Below are 6,000 nucleotides of genomic sequence, written 5' to 3' on the forward strand. Positions count from 1 at the left end.
ATTTTGAACTATAACTGATTTTTCAATTAGTTTTTCCAGTTTTATTTTTTCCTTAAAAAATTCTTGAGGTGAGGGCCTAGCTTCTATATTTTTTGCATTTGTTACATTCTATTCAAGCACTCTTCTCCTTATACCTATATATATATACACACACATATTTAGTTAGTAATAAATGAATTAATGAGTCAATGAGTGGCTATGGGACATCAAATCAGATAGCAAAGATAGTTACAATTCAACCTATAGGAACAGGCACTTTTTAAGATAAAATAAAAGGGTTTGGCTTACACAGGTCAAGGGATTACTGGTCTCACACACATGGCTTTCTGCCTCACAACCCGTACTTGCAGTTAAGAGTTGGTGGGAATACATATTTAAGAAGCACAAGGAGGAAATAAGCAATGAAACAGAATGTCCTACAGATCTAGGCTATAAAGATACTTGTAGAATGTGACTAAAAAATCTAATGCTGCTCTGCTCTATAAACTTTATTCTATCACTTGGGGAGTAACAAAGTCATAAACTCTAGCCTTAAAAAAACAAAAAAACAGGCCGGGCGCGGTGGCTCAAGCCTGTAATCCCAGCACTTTGGAAGGCCGAGACAGGCGGATCACGAGGTCAGGAGATCGAGACCATCCTGGCTAACACGGTGAAACCCCGTCTGTACTAAAAATTACAAAAAACTAGCCGGGCGAGGTGGCGGGCGCCTGTAGTCCCAGCTACTCGGGAGGCTGAGGCCGGAGAATGGCGTGAACCCGGGAGGCGGAGCTTGCAGTGAGCTGAGATCCGGCCACTGCACTCCAGCCTGGGCGACAGAGCGAGACTCCGTCTCAGAACAAAACAAAAAACAAAACAAAACAAAAAACACTGGGCTAAAAAAGAAATCACATATAATGCCTTTGTACTGTCCACTTGTCTGAAGCTTCTGCGAAAATAATAGGAATCACGATTTTATGTAAAAATCTGAAGAATATAAGCAAATATCAAAAAATTACATTTTGAAATAAGTAGAATATCTTACCCTCATATATTTTCCTTAAAATATGTGTGAGATTTCCTATCAACTTTAAGAATCTTCCTTTGGAATTAGTCTTTAAGAGATAGTAAGTTTTAAAGGAACTAATTAGTTCTTTATGAAGAAAAAAATGCATTTGGGCAGAATGAAATGTATCTTACAGATTTCCTAGATTTGGGTCTACTTTCATAATACGTTATACACTATACTGATCTCTCTACCATATAAGAATGCCAGATACGCATTCAAGAAAAAATATTTTTCAACGTTTAATGAAGGTGCTCTGCAGACTTGCACATTTGTAGACATGCAGGCAGGTATACAAAACACCTGGACAGACACACTCTTAAGTTGAGAAACGTGACCAAAACCATATCTTGCCATTTCGTTATTCTAGCAATCTCACTTTTATTATCATACTGAAAATTAAAAAGGCAGGAAGTTGCCCTATTGCCTAAACAATGAAGTTTTAAAAGCCAAACAGAAAGGAATGGATAAAGTAATAATTTCTACTAACCCCTCTGAATATTCAGTAAATATGTATGCTTGGAAAATTGAACTGTTGGATTTGGAGAACAGTGAAATGCAAAATAGTTTAACTGATGCAGGGATTGATTCTATTTGGAAAAACAGGAGAAAAAGAAAAGAAAGGCAATAGAAAAGAAAGATGTGAGATGAGAACTCTCAAAGTGGCAGGCAGAGAGTGATTTTCTGGAGTCGATATGTGTGGGTTTGTGTATGAGGGAGATGTGAGAACACTAACATGGAGAGGGAAAGATGAAGGTTAAAGGAGGAAGAAAACAAACAGAACTGCCAAGTGATTCACTCTTTTCTCCAAAAGTCTGAATGGTGCCAGAAAAGGAAGAAGGGTACATTAGACAGAATTCTATTTGTGATAAACAATTGTTCTAAACCTGAAGGCAAGAGGGAGGGGATTATGGTATTTACTTTGTGAAGCATATTAACTCTTCTAGGTGATGAGGATACTTTTCCTTCAGTGGGGAAGAAAGTTATTTCTACGTTGGACCTTCAGTATTTTCAGAGTCCATGCAATCACACAAGTAAGCACTTTATCCATGCCCTTACATTAAAAACACCACCTCAAACAGCAATTAAATGTGCATACACATTTGTAATGTGTCAAATTACTAAACTGAGTTAATTTAAGAACAAAGAACTCTCTAGCCTAGATGTCTAGTCTAGATGGGTTTTACTCATGTATTACAAGTTAAGCTTTGGACAACTTTATATGTATTGACACACACACACACATACACGCCCCTAAAGAGTGAAATACATAAAACAAAACTGTATTTTCTTTATATACAACTTAAGAATGTTACCCTCTTTTATAAACTCTTTCCTGTAAGTTATTCAGCACTGACAGGTAAGACAAGATTTTTGACCGAAATCTCTCTCTCTCTTGTACAATGAAGTGTAATATATTGATTGCTGTTTATTGGTAAATAAACCAAGAGACCTCCGTCCCACACTATACTACACATTTAACGACAACAATAAAATGCTTACTCTTCCTTTCCCTCGGTTTCAAAAAACCAGATTGCCAACAAAATAAAAAAAAAAATTAGTGCAAAAATGAAAATGTGATACGATACTTAAAATCTTGACATTATTGCACAACTTGATTAGAAGGAATGTGGAACCTGCGTGGAATTAACCCAGTGTATGTGCATACTAATTTTTTGCAATGTAATCTTGTATGCATTATTACTTATTGTTGAAACACATGTGCAGTCATAAATGTTGCATAAATGGCATGTTTGTGCATATTGCACACTGACAGTTTTTATGAATGAATACACATAAATGCTCACAACTCGAGAAAATGGATGGCGGCATACTATTTTGAAGAGGATCATTAAGCATCAGGAGCAAATGATGAGGCAAATGGTCGATGTCTTTTGGTGCTATTCAGGGCAAACGTATTCCCAAGTCCCCTAGCAGAGTGTGTTGGCAACAGCCATGAAGCGCTTTCCTTAGAGACCCGTTCTCCCCCTCAGGAACCGTGCTACAGAACGGAGACCGCGCACCGCTTGAAGAATAAAATGCATGCATGTCTCTGTGTTCTGAGGATCGTTCATACATCAGAGGCATCACACTCCCTAAATCCAGTCCCACAAGTGTGTGCATGTGAGTGTGGCATTTACCAACAAATAGACGGAAGGCAACAAGAGCTCGGCTCCTAGAAATAACATCCCCATCCCTTCCCAGTCAGGCTGCTTGGAAGCTTTTCAGGGGCTAACACTTGAGCGCCTTCCCCACCAGGAAGGAGCCTTACATTAAAAACCCTCTCAGGGCTAAGTCAGCTTTGTGTGTAAGTCCACTGGGCGCCATATGGCAGTTTCCAATTCCTTTAGCAACTCAAGTGTGGCTAGGCTGCCGCGATGATTCATTCTTAAAGGAAGACCCCTTCGGGGAGCAGCAATGCCCCCGCCACTTACCTAGCTCCCACAGACCCCGCTCAGCAGGCGGCATAGGCTCGGGCACCACAAAGGGCTGTGGGATTCCCCGCTCCCTCCAGGGAGCCTCTCCCCGCGACGATCCCCTTCGCCAGTGATCTGTCGCTGGAAATCCCCCTCCCCTCCACAGAGGAGGGTCTCCCCGGCTGGCTGGAGCTCCTGGCGTGCTTTCCCCCTGTCTTTACATCCCTGACTCTGGTTCACAGTCTCTAGTAGGAAGGTTCAGAGGAGAGGCGGCGGGAGGAAGCTAAGGCATCCTTTAAAAGAACAATAATCTTCATCGATCTTCACCCCCTTCCCCACGCGGGGTCCCCATCCCCCTGCCGCCGCCACCGCCACCCAGACGAGAGAGGGCTGGAACAGAAGAGGAAAAATCGAGCGGGGCTGAGCTCGCCGCGCGGAAGGAGCTGGAAAGCGAGCCGCGCCAGCCCGGGAGTTGCCGCTCGCTGGGGCTGCCCGAGGCGCAGCGGCGGCGGCGGCCGCGAGGGCGGAGGGCGGAGGGCGGAGGGCGGAGGGCGGAGGGCGGAGGGCGGTGGGTGCTTGGTGGGTGTGTGTCTGTGGCGGAGCAGGGTAGAGGCTGCGCGCGGGAGGCTAGGCGGGGCGCTCTGGGGCGCCGCTCCCCCGCCCAGCAGCTCGCCGGCCCGGCGCGCACACACGGCTGCGGCCACCCCAGCCTCCCGCTCCGCCTCCTCCCGCGCTCCGCGCACCCGCGGGCTGGAGCGGCCGCCGCCTTCTCTTCCTCTTCCTCCTCCCCCTCCTTCTCCTCGGCGCTCGCGGCTCTCAAGGTGGGCGGCGGGGCGGGATGGCGGGGCTGCGCTAGCCGGCGGGGCACCTCTGGGGACGCCGGGGCTCGGCCTCGCGGCGCCGAAGCTGTGCGCTCGGCTGGGGACAACGCTCTGGTGCCCAGGGCGCGGCTGGGGCGCGGGCGGGCACCGCCCACACTTCGGCGAGGTGCTTCCCTCAGTTCCCGCGCGCCCGCTGCTCCTGCTGCCCCGGGCCTGGCTCCACACCCACCTGCTTCGCTCTGCAGCTCCCAGCCGGCTGCGCTAGGCTAGAGGGACGCAGCCCCCGCGGCTGCAGCGCACCCGGGGCCGGGAAAGCCCCGGGACGCCCGGCCGCGACGCACTCCTGCGGCTTCGCAGGATTCCCTCGGCCCTTCTGCTTCCAACTGCAGGGCTGTCCTCCCGCCCGCCCACAGCACTACCCTGACCCTGGACTGACTGCTCGACCCCAGGGAACTGGGGCGAAGACAGATGGCTCCTGAGTGATGGTGTCAGGATTATTTTCCTGGAGAAAGAGCTGCGGAGATAACTAGGAGCGCAGATAAGATCTGACTTTCCTCGGGACACCTCCAGCCCCGCTCGCTCGGGGGCCGTCCCTAGCCCCGAGTGACCCCGCTTTCCTGGGTTTGAGGGTAAAGCCGGGTCCGTGGCAGCCTTAACTCTTGCTTCTCATGGGGGCGCTCTTCATACTCTGCTTTCTTTCCTTTGCCAATCTACTTACCAGCTGGAAAACTATGCCAAGTTCCTCCTTGGCGAGGCCGCCAGGTGGACACTCAGACCCGTACCCACTTCCAGGGCGCGGCAAAGACAATGAACTTGAGTAATAACACTGAACCTTACATATTCTTGACCCCAGTGCTCCTTCACAGTCGCGAAATAGAGACCGCCGGCACAGTTACAGGGGCTTTCAGGAAAACAAAGTAGCTTAAAACACCTTTTAGAAACGAACGCAGGCCATGACAATCTATTTAAAGCTGGGACTCGTAAGTTTCTATAGACCAAGAAAGATGCTGTTGAAGAAGGTCCAAGTACACTGTTTTAAATATACTCCATGTCATCCTTGCCTTAGTTTTAGCCCTGATAAGCCCTGAAATGCGCTATCCTCTGATTCTCTGCACCTTGACTTCCCACCTCCCTAGGGAGGTGGCCTTACTTTGTACTGAGGGTTTTTGGTTTGGGGGTGGGTTTTTGTTTTGTTTTGCTTTGCTTGTTGTTGTTGTTTTGAGGTGTCAGATGTTGGGCGGGATATTTAGCATGGAGATTGGCCCTTCTGATGCTGTCGCCCTCCAGCAAGAAACGGCCCTGCCCTTTGCTCTTCTTGGGGCTTCTCAATTATGAACACTAAGAAGAGGTCACCCAGATTCCCAAACTCTTATCCCCAACTCTGGCCCAGTCCCAAGCTCCAGCTCCACATTTCCAGGGACCTGCAGGCAGTCCATTCCCTCCCACCCAGCCTTTCCACCCTCCCACACAGTTTAAATAATTTCTGCCAATTGCTTTTCCCCTCGCAAAACCCTAACCTTATCATTTCCCTACTCGCAAATACTCCCTGGTTTCCCATTTCCTACCAAACAACGTCTGTGCACCTCTGTGCCATTGCATGCGAGTATCTGGGATACTCTTCTCCAGGTCTTACGTCCAAATCATTACAGTCCTGGAAGAGCCACTTCAAACTCTGCCTCTTCCATGACTTCTCCCTTTTGGTGTCCATTGCACAATGTCC

The 6,000-nt window shown here is 48.1% G+C and overlaps 1 protein-coding gene across 1 annotated transcript in view; it reads right to left on the reverse strand.

Annotated features, from left to right (window-relative positions):
- The window catches only part of KCNB2 (potassium voltage-gated channel subfamily B member 2), a 410,457-nt gene extending 406,300 nt beyond the window's left edge, over window positions 1-4,157 (reverse strand). The window contains exon 1 of the mRNA XM_050802327.1: window positions 3,478-4,157. The gene's annotated coding sequence lies outside the window, so the exon portion shown is untranslated. The remainder of the gene's footprint in view (window positions 1-3,477) is intronic.
- Window positions 4,158-6,000: the final 1,843 nt, after the last annotated feature.

Source organism: Macaca thibetana, chromosome 8 (assembly GCF_024542745.1).
Source record: "Macaca thibetana thibetana isolate TM-01 chromosome 8, ASM2454274v1, whole genome shotgun sequence".
Lineage (NCBI taxonomy): Eukaryota > Metazoa > Chordata > Mammalia > Primates > Cercopithecidae > Macaca > Macaca thibetana.